The following is a 16,807-nucleotide window of genomic DNA, read 5'->3' on the forward strand; positions in this document are numbered from 1 at the left end:
TCTCTAGAAATTATCTTTTTTTTTTTTTTTTGGATTTACAATATTTCTCCTAATTCCTTGTGCTGTAGCCAATCATAGAATGGCTTGGGTTGGAAGGGACCTTAAAGATCACGTAGTTCCAACCCCCCTGCCACAGGCAGGGATGCCACCCACTAGACCAGGTTGACCAAGGCCCCATCCAGTCTGGCCATGAACACCTCCAGGGATGGGGCATCCACATCTTCTCTTGGCAACCTGTTCTAGTGCTTCACCTTCCTTAGAGTGAAGAATTTCCTCCTAATGTCTAGTCTAAATGTATCGCCTTTTAGTTTAAGACCATTTCCCCTTGTCCTATCATTATGTAGCCAAGTAAAGAGTCCTTCTCCATCTTTTTGTATAAACCCCCCTTTAAGTATTGAAAGACTGCAATGAGGTCTCCCCGGAGCCTTCTCTTCTCCAGGCTGAACATCCCCAGTTCTCTCAGCATTTCTTCATAGGAGAGGTGCTCCAACCTCTTGATCATCTTTGTGGCTCTCCTCTGAATCCGTTCTAACAAATAAACATCTTTCTTGTGCTGGGGGCTCCAGACCTTGACACAGGAACTTGGTACTCAGATTACAGAATGAGGAAGGAACTGGAGCTCCTTGACAGTAAACTGGAAGTAGTTTGGGAGGCTAATTCATACAGGTTGTAGTTAGCTTTCTATTAATGCTTAAAGGCATAGACTATGGGTAATTATTGGTAATTATTCTCCATGTTGTGACATTCCTTATTTTTGATATAAAATGTGTTCTTCGCTTTATTTTATTTTTTTATTTTTCCTACTTGAGAAAATGTTACAGGAGAGCATTCATAGAGTTATTTGTACTTCTCTTTACCCTACTCAAGCTATTAAACAGTGCCAAGACTATTTTATAGGGTAAAATTCTAGCTGTCTTGATATTTTGTTATTGAGTGGGGGGTGAAGATTTCACCCAGTATGATGCTTGTGGAAGTTGGAAAAAATCAAAATCAAAGTGAGCTGTTGCCTATTATAATGCTATAATTACCCAATAGAATGAAATTAGAAGATGACCTGTTTCTTAAATCTTTTGGGTTTATGGTTAGTCCTTTTTCCTTTACATTAAGAACCTGGACATTTGAAGTTGCTTTTTTTTTTTTTTTTTTTTTTACTTTGAATCATTTTCATGAATTTAAGTAAAGAACCTGTTATATGCAATGTAACTTTTTATTCTGCTAAAGCATCTGTTTGCAGTTGGTAAACAAGAATTTGCACAGTGTATTGGGAATTAGGTTTACAGCCTCTAATTAACATTTCTGTTATCTACCTGTTGGCATTCCCATGACAGATACTGAAAAAGGAATTGCAGAAGAATATGCAAGCTGTGGAACTTATTTTGCATATTTAGAAATTCATGTTGTTGTATCTGTGTTGGTGCACTGTGATGAGAGAGGTTGGATTAACACTTTTTTTTGTAGACTGAATTGAAGTGTGGCACATTTTCTTGCAATAGTAAAACTTAATTTAAAATCAATTTAGAATCTTAAGATAATTATACATGAGTATGTTAGTGTTGGTATGGAAATTGAGGCTGTTTCAATATGAAGTTCAATATCAGTAGCTAAGGTAATTTTTCCTTTTGCTTGGTATATGTACCTGCTTTTCACTGTTGATGGGGGTAATGCTGTAGTCCAGGTTTTAAATTTATGTTGCAGTTGAACATCTTAACAGGATATGTTATACGTCTTATTGAGTAGTGAGGTATGTATGCAAACTATATTTATTTTTTCAATGATCTTTTTGCTTTTAATAGGCACTCTAAGTTACATAGCAATCACTATGTTACCTAGTAAAATAGATACCTATTTTTATAGATTCTAGTTACTTTTTAAAAAACTAACCTGTTTGAGTTTAGGTAAATTTCTTAGGTCACAACAAAATTTGGCCAGTTTTGAGTAAATGGAAGACTAATGGACTTTCCTAGCAAAGTGGTTAATTACAAAATTTATTGTATCTGTGTGCTTCTGCATGCAGGAGCAGTTTTGTTGCTTTGACAGTAGCTGAACAGGTACAGAGTAATAAGCATTTATTACCCTAACCTATATTTTTTTGTTGTTGTAAGGCCCTTTTTTCTAAGCTAAAAATTTTTGGCAAAGTTTTTTTTGACTTGTATAACAGATATGGTTTCAGTTTTGATTCCAGTTGTGAGAGGACTTGTCCAGCAGAACTTCTACAGATGTCATCTCTAGCTTTTCCATGGATGTTTTGGAAGTCCTGGTTTAGTTAACACATCTAGATATTACTAGTGAGATGCCAGTGCTTTGTGTTTTTATTAAGCTTATATTTGCCTCTAGCAAAAGAATTATACTATTGATTGCATTGTGAGGGGAGAATTTTTATGATCCTTTTGGAGGATCTCAACCTTTGTTTCAATTAGATATTTCTAGTGTATATGTGAGATTAACAATCAGAATGTCACTTTCAGTAAATAAAAAAGGAATAAAACAGGTATATACAGTCTTGACTTCTTAATTTTAATAAAATTCAATTCATTTTTTCCTAACTGTTTATTTATGTAATAATAACCAAAAGTGAGGTCCTAGTATGCTTATTATTTTGCAAAGCACTGTTTTCCCTCAATTTATAAATAATACATATTTAGGGCATGAAACCCTAAAAGGAAAGATCACACCTACTGACAAATCTGTCTTACTCCATATTAAAGCACCATTATGATCGTCATCACCAAAATCTTTTTCATAAATAGTACTAGAGTGCAAAGGACCCAATGATCCAGTGGACACTGGTATTTTATATTTTTCAGGAGCACAGTGGAGCTGAGCTGATCCTGCCAACTTCCTCTTCGTTTTCTGGGACCATGAAAGAACTGGCAACCCTACTTTTTAACACTGACTTATTTTTAGCTCATTTCTGAAAATATTCAACAAATCCCAAGATCAGAGAATCATTTGTAATAATTTGTAAGACACGTAAAAAGGAGCTAAACTGGCAAGAATTTCAGGCACATAAAGGTTTTATTTGCTATTGTACCTGCATCAGTTTCAGAAATATTTTTAATACTTGAATACTAGCAGAGGAGCAAAGAGATTGAGATTGAAAAATCAATTAGCTAACACATCCCCATTTCAAAGGAACTGTTCACTTAAGGAAGTTAATGTGTTCTTCTGTACAAAAAAAGGCCTGAAATTGTAAATTAATATTGCATTTATTTTTATATTACATGTATTTGTTGTTAGTTTTAAGTACTTACCACAGATAAGTACCATTTAAAATATCTTAACGTGTAACTCTGATTTAGCTCACTTTGTTTTGTAAGGTGCATGCAGTTAAATTTTCCGTGTTTTTATCTGAAAGACATTGTTTTCATTAACTCTGATTTTGCCCATCTGCGTTTATAGTCCACTGCTGTTTGGCTAGTGAGAACCTTTCATATGTTTTCAGTATGAATTAGATCCTCATGCTTATAGCATTGTATTATTTTTCGCTTGCATGGAGTATGGACTGCAACATCAGTAAAGGCAAGACTGCTTTTACATTTGTTATTTTAGATTTTACTGTGATATGTTGGTCCTTCTGTTGCATTTAAGAGAGAGGAAAAAATTTTTTCTTTTTTAAAAACCAAAATCCTACATAATCTAATGTCTGAGTTTTTGAGATAGTATGACCAGTTTGTGTGAATAAATAGGAGCAAGAACAATAGTCTCTCCCTACGCCCTCCACCTGGTTTAAAAAAGTTGACTAAATGAAAATAGCAAGGCAGTAGGTTGTTAATTTGAGAGCCTGCTCTTGTGGAATTGATATAGCGTAGATTGTGGAATTGATATAGTGTAGAAGAGCTTCATGGTATTTTATTGATGACTTCAAGAAATAAGTTACAAATCAGAAGAAATCCTCTGTATATTGATAGCTCAATATCTTGGGCTTGGTTCTTGTTTCAAAGTTATATTTTTTACATATACATATGTGTAGTACTTATCTATTTAGTATATAGTTATGTTTATAGTACTTCTGTGTTCCATCTTAAATGTTTTCTGTACAAGCGGCGTGAATGAAAATGCTTATACGAAGTCAGAAATGATCATGAATTTGCTGATATTTTTGTTTGGTTTCACAGAGGATATTAATGCATACTTGTACGTAGTTTTTAGTGACAGCATGCTGTGTTTAGAATTTTGCAGTTTCAATATGTATTGGTAATGCACCTTTTTTTTTTACATGTATGTAACTTGGAGAATATTTTTAGTAAGCAGCCCTGTATAGTCTGCCTCCCTCTTAGATGCACAGGCATGTGGTCTCTTGTTCATGTTCTCTCTCTTACATGCATACATGTACAGGATAAGGTGCAGTTTTAATTCAGAATTGAGCATATATGTCCATATGTTTAATTTGATACACAGAACTTTACTGTTATGATGGCTGATTTTATGAATTTACAGTCACTTGTTTCTTAAAGGTTGAAATAAGTTTTCAAAACCAAAAAAAAAAAAACCACCAAACATGCATTCATATATTTAGCAATGATGAAGTCCAGTATAGAAGTAAAATTTTGGCTTTAATTCTTCATTTTCTTTTTTTAATGATGTACATACATGGAAAGATCAAAAATCATTAAATTCTCTATTTTCTTACAAAGTTGTTTTGTGGTCTTAAAATATGTATATTTAGTATGTTTTTATAGAAGCATGACATAGTGTGTTTTCTTCATGTGTAATTTTGATCCCCATTTGTTGATTTGTAACAGTCTAGATATACTCCTAAAAGCGTTCTTCAGTAATTATAAAAAAGTGTTATTTTTTAATGCTTACAGGGTAACAGTTAGCTTTACTTAGCTGTGAGGAGACAGTTTTTGCATCAGACCTTCCACTCCAAAAAGCAGCCTACAGAAGCAAGAGAACGAGGGGTAACTCTTAAGACAAAAGTAAGATTCTAGTTAAAAGCGTATACCAAAACTATGGTCTGAACAGCATCTGTTTTGCAGAATAAGTTGTATCCAGACTAATTCCCACATGATGGTAAAGTTCTCTTAGTGTATTGTTGTCTCACATCGCTTCAAAAATTAGGTTAGAAGTTTTAATCCGCTGAGGCAGATGCTGCATGTTTATAAAGAATGGACTATAGGTGCAGAGCCATTTGAAGAAGCTTGCTATTAAGAGAGTCCCATTGGAGACTTTCAGAAGCTGTTAAACTGCTTAAAATAGGAAAACTATTTGTTTCCTTTATATGCAGAGAATTAAAAAGGAAAGTCTTTCTGGCAGTATTAATGTTGTATTCTTAATCTATTGTTGATTAAACTAAAAAACCTCCTACTCTTTTATTAGATGACTGATGGAAAATAACTGTAGAAAGTTGCTGCATTTAAAGGAGCGATGAAGTCTTTCTATACTTGAGGTCTTACATTGACAGCAGAACTGCTATAGAAGAACTACTATAGAAAACCTTTGTAATGTAATTTTTGAATATCTCTGAAGAGAGGGGAAGATACAGTAATGATGACTACGTAGAAGAGCCCTCTTTTCTGTGTGCCCCTCCCCTCCACTGCTGCTTGTCTGCCTATCCTTCTGAACCAGTCTATATTTTCTATGTAGATTGTTTAATTTTGTCTAAGAACTTGACAAATTTTAGCAGCAAATATGAGATTAAAGTATTTAAAGTCCCTGCTTGACCTGCAGAGTTACTAAACTTGAAACTGAAGTTGAAATAGAACTGAAGTTTGTAAGAAATCCAAAAGTAATTTCAGTAATTGATCTGTGCCATTTCACAAACATGTATGTTTCTATTACAGAAACTTACATTTTTCTATTACATTTCTATTTCTGTATCTTTCTATTTGAAATCTTTAAATTCTGTGTTGATATCAGAGCTGCCAAATCACAAATAAAATTAAGATCATTTCACCATCTAGTTAGTACTATCCAGTTTTGTATGTGAAGAATCTTTGTATACTTATAGCAAAAAAAAAAAAAAAAAAAAGGTGCCTTGAATCCAATATCTGATTTTTTGTCAGTATATTAGTGCAAAATTGCAAGTACTGTGACTGTCTCATGGGCCTGATTTTTGGCCTCATTGCCCTTGAAGAAGCAAAACAGGATTTATAATCTGAATCACAAACTCCTAGGGCAGAGGGAGCACCAGGCATCTGCCACTGATCTACTGTCCCACTCACCAGAATTACAGGCTTGCAAAGTCTGGGAAGTAATGCAAGCTGTGGTATTTGTTTTGCGTTGAACATACAATATACCATGAAGAAACCTTTCATTTATAACTATTGATAGTTTGACACATTTATTTTCTTTTTATGATGATCATTAAAAATCATGCTCAGTTGATTAGCAACAAGAGAGATCAGTGTATCAATGGTGAAAGGTTCTTCAGAGAAATTAAATTCAGGAAACTCAAAAGTTTAACTTCAGAATCCATTGCAGCATAATGTTTAGATTTCTGTAACTGTAATTGGGAAAATCTTAAAGCACCAAAAGACATAATTTCTGAGTAGTGGATACAGTTTTTATTAATTATACTTCAGATTGAAATCAAACTTTACTGTGACAAATTTTCCGTATGTTACACTGCAAATACTGAATAGATTTATCCTAATTAAGTACTTTGGAGTGGTTACAGAGGTCTGAAAATGTCCTACCTTCTCTGGCTGACTCATCCTGCTTTGATCAATTAAGTCTTTGGTGTGTTGAAGTTATGTGTCACTTTGCCGTGGCCAGTGGTAATTACTGAGGATTCATTTAGACTTTATAGCAGTATGCCAATGGATCTCTGTTTGGAAGCTATGTTGATAACTACTGTAGTGAAATGTACTGAAGGCCTAATTAATAAATACATTTCTCATTTTGGGGAAAGTTAACTGATAACTTGAATGTTATCACTTTTATCTATGTAGATAATTTCTCTTACTTTTACAGTTTTGGTCTTTTTGGGAAACTACCTGCTTTAGGTGGTAGGTGGTTGAATCATCACAACTTTTGAGCTAAATTACCTCAGTGTTTGCTCTGTTATTTAAAGAAATTAAGATGTGGGTTGGAATAAACTTTTCTTAATCACAGCCATGTAGCAAGCAAGTGGTGCTGGCTGATGAGACAGATTAATGCAACTGAAGTAGGTAGAATTTTTGAGACTTTATTTTAAAATTGCAAACCTATTATTATCATCTAGGTTAAACTATTAGACTTGCACTTGTTCCACTCCATCTGAATTCTTGTGTACTACTTAGAATCTTTTTACTCTCTACTGAGTGGTTGTGGGTGGTTGCCTTGGTTCTTGCTGCAGTCGTCTAAGCCTATATGAAAATGAGACTGGAATTACCACTTCAGGTAATTCATTAAATAGCTACTTCTTGAAGTTAAGATGATCCTATATTAATATTCTAAAGTGAACTATCTTACACATTTGAACACTAAAGTTTTGTGATTGTACTGTTTGCTTTTTGTTTATAACCTACTGAGTTGGTGACAAACCTTAAAGTCCTTCCCTGTGGAATCAGTGTGTGCCTTTTAGTAGTTAAGAAACAAAATTAAGCTTTCTTCTACATCTTTTCATCAGAATATGACTACGAAAATAGTTGTCCCATGTCAAGCCTGTTTTATTTTAATTTTGAGTCTGTGATATGTAGTTAATGAATTCTGAATGCTGTTTTGTTTTTTTAATGAGACTCCAGTTTGTCTACTGCATTTGGTCAGCTACTTTATATTTCTTGGAAACTGTATTATTGAAGAGATCAGTAGCTTAAAAGCATCTCTAAAGGATTGGATGCTGGGCCAACAACTTTGAATTTGACTCTGTATATGGTGTAAAGTCAGTGTAGAGAGTTGTATCATCACAGTAACATTTGCATTGCTGAAAAGATTTCATTTTATAATAGTTAACCTACTGTTTCCTGCCTAGATTTAGTAAATTATAGTGACCAACTATGATTGTTTTAAGTGTGAGAAATGCTATTTATTAGTGGCATGAAGTTAGAGGTGGGAGGAGGAATCTTTGTGGTTTTTTATTTGCTTCACCTGTTCCTGAGTAAATGTTCTTGTTCTCAGCAAGATGCTCATAGATGTATAACTTGCATTGCAAACTTGCATTCAATTTGCAAAAACTTATGACTCCTTGGTTTTTGTTTTTTTTTTAAAAAAAAATAAATTTTTCTAATTAAAGCTTCATTATCTTGAGAGCAAACAATTCCATCTCGTTGCTCTGAAAGTGTTTACATTTTACAGTGTGAATCATCATACGTGTGAATCGTCAAATACATCATACGATGGGTGAGCAGTTGGCTGACAGGCAGGGCTCAAAGGGTTGTGGTAAATGGGGCCACATCTGGCGGGCGGATGGTCACTAGTGGTGTCCCTCAAGGCTCCATTTTAGGGCCAGTCCTTCTCAATGTTTTTGTAAACGATTTGGATGTAGGACTAGAAGGTGTTCTGAGCAAATTTGCTGACGACACCGAACTTGGAGGAGTTGTGGACTTGGATGAGGGTGGAAAGGCCTTGCAGAGAGATCTGGACAGATTGGAGAGCTGGGCGATCACCAACCACATGAAGTTTAACAAAAGCAAGTGCTGGGTCCTGCACCTGGGACGGGGCAACCCTGGCTATATATACAGCCTGGGCGATGAGATGCTGGAGAGCAGACTGCAGAGAGGGATCTGGGGGTTGTGGTTGACAGCAAGTTGAATATGAGCCAGCAGTGTGCCCCGGCAGCCAGGAGGGCCAACCGTATCCTGGGGTGCATCAAGCACGGCATCGCTAGTCGGTCGAGGGGAAGTGATTGTCCCACTCCACTCTGCGCTGGTGTGGCCTCACCTCGAGTACTGTGTGCAGTTCTGAGCACCACAGTGCAAAAAGGACATTAAACTGTTGGAGACTGTCCAGAGGAGGGTGACGAAGATGGTGAAGGGCCTAGAGGGGAAGATGTATGAGGAGCGGCTGAGGTCACTGGGCCTGTTCAGCCTGCAGAAGAGGAGGCTGTGGGGGGACCTCATCGCAGTCTACAACTTCCTCGCGAGGGGGAGTGGAGAGGCAGGTGACCTATTCTCTGTAAACACCAGTGATAGGACCCGTGGGAACGGTGTGAAGCTGAGGCAGGGGAAGTTTAGGCTGGACATCAGGAAGAGGTTCTTCACGGAGAGGGTGGTTGCACACTGGAACAGGCTCCCCAGTGAAGTAGTCACTGCACCAAGCCTGTCTGAATTTAAGAAGTGATTGGACTGTGCACCTAGTCACATGGTCTTAAACTTTTGAGCAGACCTGTGGGGTGCCAGGAGTTGGACTTGATGATCCTTATGGGTCCCTTCCAACTCGGGATATTCTATGATTCTGTGAATCACTAGGGCTACGTGGGAACACTGGATGGTTAGCTAATACAGTATTTAGCCAAATTTTTACAGGACAATTGGCTTCTGAGTGTCTTTAGAACAGTCTGAATAAGAATTACTTCAAACTGAACAGTGTATGAACTTTGCTTTCCTGTTTATAAATAGGCCTGATAAAAGCTTCTTTGCAGTATATGTTCACCTTCCTAATGGCGCCTGTATGGTAAACAGTATGTACTTCATAGGGAAAAGGTTTTACGTATTATTTCAGTCTGCATAAAGAACAGAACTTAAAAAACCAACACACACTAGTTTTGATTGTAAGACTTCCTAGCACCTGGATTAACCATGTCTTGAAGAACCCCTGTATTTAATACATCAAAAGTATGTCAACTAATACAATCTGTGCTTTCAGATAATCTTATATGGTTAAAAGTTAGTGTTATAATTTTCTTATAAATTAGTTTAGTGTTGAATAAATCTGTTTTACAGGCATATTTTTCTGTTTTTTATATTATATAGAAAAAATCAGTTATTTCTGCTTACAAATGAAAAGACTCATTCAAACAGTGATGTTTTTATTTCCTGAATTAACTAATATTGACAAGGTTGCCCTTCAGAGGGTTGTAATATACTATTTAATTATCAACTCTAGTGTCTTTTAATAGCTTCTGTAACAAGATCATAATTACCTTGCATATAATCATTGGTTGATACACTTAGCAGCCCATCTATGATTCATTCTTTGCTATTACTCACATTTTGTAGCCTTGACACATGGAGAACTTCGTGCTTTTCTTGACAATTAAGTGTTCCTAATGTTTAAAGGTAATCTAATTTTCCCATTCTGCTTTAACAATGTCCTTGAATCTAGTTTAGGGGTGGCTGTGTGGGTGATTAGTATAAAATAAGCAAATGGTTATTTGGTGCTTTAGCTTTCCCTTGGCTGTCCAAATTAATAACAAGCAGTTGAATGTAGTCCATGGGTACCAAATTGTGGTAATTGGAAAGTTATCAAAATGCCAGATAAAACAGTTAAGAAATTATGACTGTTTTTCAATTTAAACAAAGTATTTTACTAAAGATATTTAATAATAGATAATAGTTAGTCTTATAGGTAGTCTTCAAAGTATTAGTAGTGTGAGCTAATTCAGCCTGAATTGCAATAAGATTTTCTCACCAGATCACCTCTTACCTACTAATGATAGACCAGTGGTAGTCCAAGTTCAAAGTATAATAGAATATTGAACTAGTTTATAGTGGACAGAGGTAGTCATTATCTTTTGTTACATTTTTTCTTATTTTTTCATTTATAGTAGCATTAAGATTGAGATACAGGTTAAGTTGTCAAAAATCAAATATACTTTTCATAAATTCTATGCTTTCTGCTTTTGGTAAAATCAATATTATGAAATTCATTAAACTTCTTTGCCATTAATGAAAGGTAGCTGTCATTTGCCAGCAATTGAAGTCAACATAATTTGTAGTTATTTGAATGGGATACGTCTTTGAAATTTTACACAAAAAAGTCAGATAGTCTTTCCCTAACCTCCTCAACTTAATAGTGTCCTCCTGTCAAAAGCTAATTAAATAAAAGACTCTTCCCAGCATCTCCGAAACAGTGAGACTTACTAGGCTATTTTGTCATATTAGTTGTAGACATTTTTTTATTTTTTTAAACTGTTGCAAGACTTAACCAAGGATTTTCTACTGAGACTTTAAAGCTCTACTGCTGAGGCTGGGTGGCATCCCTATTTATGTTATAGGTGCATCTGCCTCAGTTATGTTTTAGTTTATTGTCTGACTGTAGTCTGCATTGTGTGTACTTGCATGCACTTTCTCTGTGAAATATGCTATGAAGTACGATTTTATGTCCCAAAACAGCCGATGAAAGCTTTGTGGTCTAACAAAGAATAAATAAATGTTGCACAGTTCAGTCTTACGTAAGCATATGATACATACGTTTACGGATGAACGGAAGTTCTTGATTTTGTTATTGGAATAGTTTTTAAACTAAAACACAAGCCCTTCTGACTGTTAAAAGTAACTGTTGTATGATTGGCATGTTGTAGTAGAACATAAAAAGCTATTTTTGTGTTAGTTTGCCTTCAATTGGATGTCTCGTTTGCTGGTATTTAGAATGTATTATTGTGGAGGACAATAAGGGTGTTAGTGTTTGCCGTCCTCCAGTACGTGACATAGTGATAAAGGTTTAAAAATATATAATCTCTGGTGTTTCTAACTTGGTACAGAAGACTCCAGTACAACATAATACTAAAGCAAAAAATGTTATTAATGTGTCTTAAAAGAACATTTTTTTCAACAGTATTGTAAATCTAGTTCCACATCTTGCAGTATCTTAACGAGAATGTCTTGTTATACTCAAGTGGTAAAATAAAAGTGCCTTTTACATAAATTGTCAAGTCATAGGGTTTGTTATCTTAGGCAGATTACAAATGAACATGCTGTGTATGCCTTGGATTCTGGAAGAACAGGGTAGCTGTTTTTGTATAATATCACTTTTTTCTTTCAAAATACTGGACAGGTGCTTCAAGACTTGTGTACTATACAAGTTTCTGCTACTTAAAGCTGGTAACTAAATTTTCTATTTTTTTTTTGTTAATTGTATGTTTAAGACAATTTAATTTTGTAATTAAGCTTAATTGTTTGACTTAGATGGCTTAGTTTAAAAAGTTTACTGAAAGACCTTTCCAAAAACATATGAAATGTGCGTGTGTATGTAAATATATATATAAGTAGGATTTTCTTTGCAAATTAAATGCTTTTGAATACTATCTAAATTATTTCTACAGAATTTTGACTGAATATATTAACAAAGTGAAACATTTCCTATTTAATTACATTTTAATTATGAAGAAAGTAATTGTTACAAATAATTTCACTATTTTTCTCCTTTTTTCTCTTTAGACATTCACATAGTTTGTGTAGATTGTATGTCTTTTTCTTGTTTCCATTTTAGTAATTAAGAAGCAGAAAATACTGCACAACTGTCCTTTTTTTGTCACTAAAGTTAAAAAAAGACATAGGAAGAAAATCAGTTTAATTTAAAAATATTTAAAATGTACTTGTATCTTTTTATATTGAATTGTACTTTAAAATTGTACATTAAAAAAAGTAAATACACTGAAGTGATGCATTTGAGTTACTGCTATTGCATAGCTGTGAATTTTTGCATTCTGTTCTTTACTAAATTTCAGTAAGACAATCTAGCTCTCAGAGGAATTGCTTTGGTTGTGAAGGCATTAATTTAGCACTAATGTTAAGTAACAGTTGAAATGTGACTTCAGAAATATGACTTCAGTATATGCTGCCTATTCTGGTTTTGATTGGTTAAGTAACAGTTTGGTTGTGATTATTTACACGGTTCTAAAACAAAACCACCAACAACAAAACATTCTGCTTCTTTTCAAGCTCTTTATTTGATGCTTCCTTCTTTTCTTTGTGTGTTTGTCTTCTCTGTTTTTCCTGGTATATTTGAATTATTTTTGTAAATTCTAGAATTTAAGACAAAAAAAAAAAATTCGATTAAAATCCTCAATGTACATGTTGAATCCCCAGCATTTACTTTTTTCTTTCCTGAATTGTTTTGTCATAAAATTTCTTCAAGACAGCTGTATTGAAGGGAATCTGTAGCAAGTTTTAAGTTTTAATATTTTGTTCTTTTCATGAACTTAAACTTATTGTTAGAAGTATCCATTTTGACACAGTGCATTGATTTCATGCATTTAGTAAAATAATTAGCACTAGACAGTCAATGTTTCAATGAAAACTATAATTAAGCTTCAAAATAAATACTTAAACTGGGGGCTTGCACTTCATATGTTTAAATTATGGTGTGTGCACCATTGGGAACAGAGTCCTGCAGTGTTACCTGTCAACAGACAAGGTATCCAGACATCGATTTCCATCAGTTCCATCAACTTGTTTTAAATGGAAGATAAACTTGCATAAAAAATATTCTTCATATTTTTAACGCGTTCTTAAGAGAAAAATCTAGATATGAACATTTCTATGTTTGAGGATTATATATATTCATGGGATTTATAGAACACCTAAGCTAATGCAAAGGGTGAAGCCAACTGTGGATCTCATAGTCACAGTAGTCCACAGTAATTGTTTTTTTTTTTTTTTTTGACTGAATATAGAGAAGGTACTGGTAGTCATACTGAGTTGTTACTGCTTTTTCTACCAAGAGAACAAACTTTCCTTACCATGAAGAAAAAAAGGAAAATAAATGTTCAGTTGATTTACTGAACTTGTAGAATTAATAAATATTTACACCCACTTGCACCTGACCTTAAAATATTGTATATGTGTTATTATACCTGAAAAGAAAATGTGTTTTCTTTGCAACTTTTGAGAAGGCTTTTGTCTTTGCTGTCATAAAAAGAACTGTCCAAAAGCTGTTGCTGGAAATGAAGAAATCCCCAGCCCATAGAATCTGAGCTGTTCCTTTAAATGCAACAGTCTGAGTGGTTTCACTTTGCTAAAAATAAGTAAAGCTGCATCTTTTGTCAGCTTTCTTGATGTAAGAATTATTACAAGTTTTCCAAATATTTTTCTTGTGTCCTGAGGCGTTCAATTTATATTGCAATTACATCAATAACATTTTTGTGTGAATTCAATGCATGGACATTTGCCACGTCTTTCAAAGTTTAAAAATTTGAAGATAGATATTTGAAAAGAAGATTTATAGAATGAACAAATATGCACATATATGTGCAAAAGTCTGGGACAGAGTTCTGAATTTTTGCTATATAACTCTTGTATTGTTTTCATGGAGATTACTTGGATTTGTTAAATGCCCTAAAATACAATTTTCCTGTGCTTTTGTTCATGTCTGGTTGGGGCAGAACTGTTACTTAAAAAAAAAAAAAATTCTTGATGTTGTTGTTCTATAATATACAATACTTTCCTATGTAAACCAAAGAGCTTAACTTCCAAACAATAAAACTTAGTAATATACTTAATGCAAAATGTTATTAGAATTATTCTAAAGAACCAGTTTATTTTATTCCTTCATATTACGAGAAATAAACTAAAATCAAAAGCCCTACTACCATATCAAAGGTTCCAAAGTATGTAGTTAAAGCCTTATATAAAAAAATACATTTTTTAGGATAAATGTAGTTTTTAATTGTTACATAAAATTCAAGATTGTCAATACAAGTCTAAAAGCTGCTGTAATTTCTATTTCCCAATTTTGTCAGGAATACTTCTTAGGACTTCTGCTTTTGGGATTGTCTTCCATTGTGGAATCTGATTTTACTTTAAATACTCCCGTAGCAGCTCTGTTTTTATTTGTCTTGATTTTCTTTAATACCTCAATCCTCTACATCACTTTTGTGGTGGATGAACAATTAGTAAGATGAATAAATTAAAGGCCTTTGGTGGTGGTCTTGTAGTTCGAGAGTGCAGTGGAACCTTAAAAATCTCCATTTCTCTTCAGCAAGGATATTGTAGGTGTACTGATTAAAAACAAAGGTGGCTTTTTTTTTTTTTTGTGAACTGAATATAGCATTAGAGTTTTTCTGGTATTGACTAGTTTTCACAGTGAGCTGCAAAGGACATTAGTCCGTACATTTCCAAAAAGAAAGTTGTTTTTACACCCAGGAGGTTCAGTTCAAAACTGATATGCTTGTTACAGAAGAGACAGTGTATGAGTTCTTGTAGTCATTATGTAGGAAAAAAAAAAAAAAGCACACACTTCAGTTTCAGAAATCTGCAGAGCAGTGACATGGCCTTCCATTCAATTTTTTACCAGATATCACAGACTGGAAATGTGAGCTTTGGCTGATACTGCTGGGAAGGAGAGTGCGGCAGGCAGCTGTAATTCCCATCCTGTAAAGGTACTGATACTTAAAGTCTCTGTAGTCCAAATTGGTACGCAAAAATACTAAAGTGTTGGACTTGGGCCTTAGATCTATTTTCAAAGTTCATTTTCTGCCAGGCATTCCTAGATGTTCTGTGGATAAATTTTCATATTTTTTTTTTGCTTTTTTTGATAAGAGTAAGGAGAAGGTACTTCGGAGTTGCTTGCAGGTTGGTTGCTGAAATACTGTCTAATAATAAGCAGACACACCATGTGGAATGCAGTTCTAGTCTTTTCCTAGGGCTTGACTTGAACGACAGAGTTCTGAAGTCACTGATATTCCAATGATTTAAAAATTAAATAATTAAATTCTAGTTCTAGAGTGATTCTTCTTAAGTGTGATGTTTCTGAAAGGTGTTTCAATGTAGGGCCAGCTGCAAGCAGTTGTTCTAGGATGTTCATTGACCATATCTTGGTAGCATCAGGTTTGTCTGCAGTACTGTAACAATTATAGCTATGGTTCATACAGAGGAGAATCATAGCAAAAATAAATTTATTTGTGAAATAAGATTTTTCTGGGTATGCTCTTCAGGAATCATAAAGCCTAGAAAGTAATTGAACAGATGACTCCATCTACTGTAAAACCCATTCCGTTTTATATATTTTCAGGGAGTATGGAGTGGCACAGGAAGGAAATGGCATATCGCTGGAAAGTTGCTCTAATTCAGCACAGGATTCTTGTGAGAAATTCCTTCTAATATTACATCATCCTGTTCTGTTTTTCAAAGTTTAAAGTCTAATTTCTTCATTTTTATGCCACTTTTGTTCATATCAGCAACCACATTAAAATTAGCAGATTAAATAGGCTTTCATCACTGTTAGCAGTGCACATCTGATAGTGTGACAATTTCTAGTACTGTATGTTTTGTCATACTCTGTTTTGTGAGGGCTTACAGGTTCAATAATAATTTTATTTCTTGTTTCTGATAGGGTTTGAGGTTTGTTATTTTTTTAAACATTGTTTCACTAGTTAATATGATATTCCACAAAAACAAGTCTCAGCTGCTCTTACTCCAAAGAATGTTTCTGACTATAATACAAGTAGCAGATGAATGACTTCAGTAGAGGGGATTAAAAAATTATGCCTATGTAAAAATGAGAAAATGAGTGGAAAAAAGGCAAGTCAATAGTTACATTGATTTTACATAGTTTTTTTATATGGCAAGATTTTTTCTTTTGATTCTGTTTTTGTTTTGCCTAAGCCTTTTGACTTGATCTAATTTAGGAATTCTTTTTAAACTTTGTAGCTTAAAAAAAAGTACTTTAAAAAAATCTTCTATAATGTCAAAGGAGAGCCTGAATTTTTTATTGTTGTAGGCACTGACTTAAGGTCAGCAGTGACACTATCAAAATACATATTTTCAGATATAATAGAAATGTTATTCAGTAAAACTACCAAAATATGAAACATTTTCAGGATAAGTTACCATCATGGTTCTAGAAAAATGCATACATAACTTGAATAATAACTTTTAATTAAGGAACTGTTTTATACTGGTGTTTTCTTTAGTTAGTTGGCCTTTGTAGATGATTCAGAAATTAAGATGAACATGAAAAACTATGACCAGCTCTATAACCATGTAATGAGCTCTGCCAATTCATG

The 16,807-nt window shown here is 34.1% G+C and overlaps 1 protein-coding gene across 4 annotated transcripts in view; it reads left to right on the plus strand.

Moving 5' to 3' along the window:
* Nucleotides 1–16,807, plus strand: part of NOVA1 (NOVA alternative splicing regulator 1) — a 193,314-nt gene that overhangs the window by 79,772 nt on the left and 96,735 nt on the right. The window contains exon 2 of one of the 4 annotated variants that reach the window (XM_035552166.2): nt 15,097–15,181. The exons of the other annotated variants lie outside the window; for them this stretch is intronic. The gene's annotated coding sequence lies outside the window, so the exon portion shown is untranslated. The remainder of the gene's footprint in view (nt 1–15,096; nt 15,182–16,807) is intronic. 4 annotated transcript variants of the gene reach the window in all.

Source organism: Cygnus atratus, chromosome 5 (genome assembly GCF_013377495.2).
Source record: "Cygnus atratus isolate AKBS03 ecotype Queensland, Australia chromosome 5, CAtr_DNAZoo_HiC_assembly, whole genome shotgun sequence".
NCBI classification, from domain to species: Eukaryota; Metazoa; Chordata; class Aves; order Anseriformes; family Anatidae; genus Cygnus; species Cygnus atratus.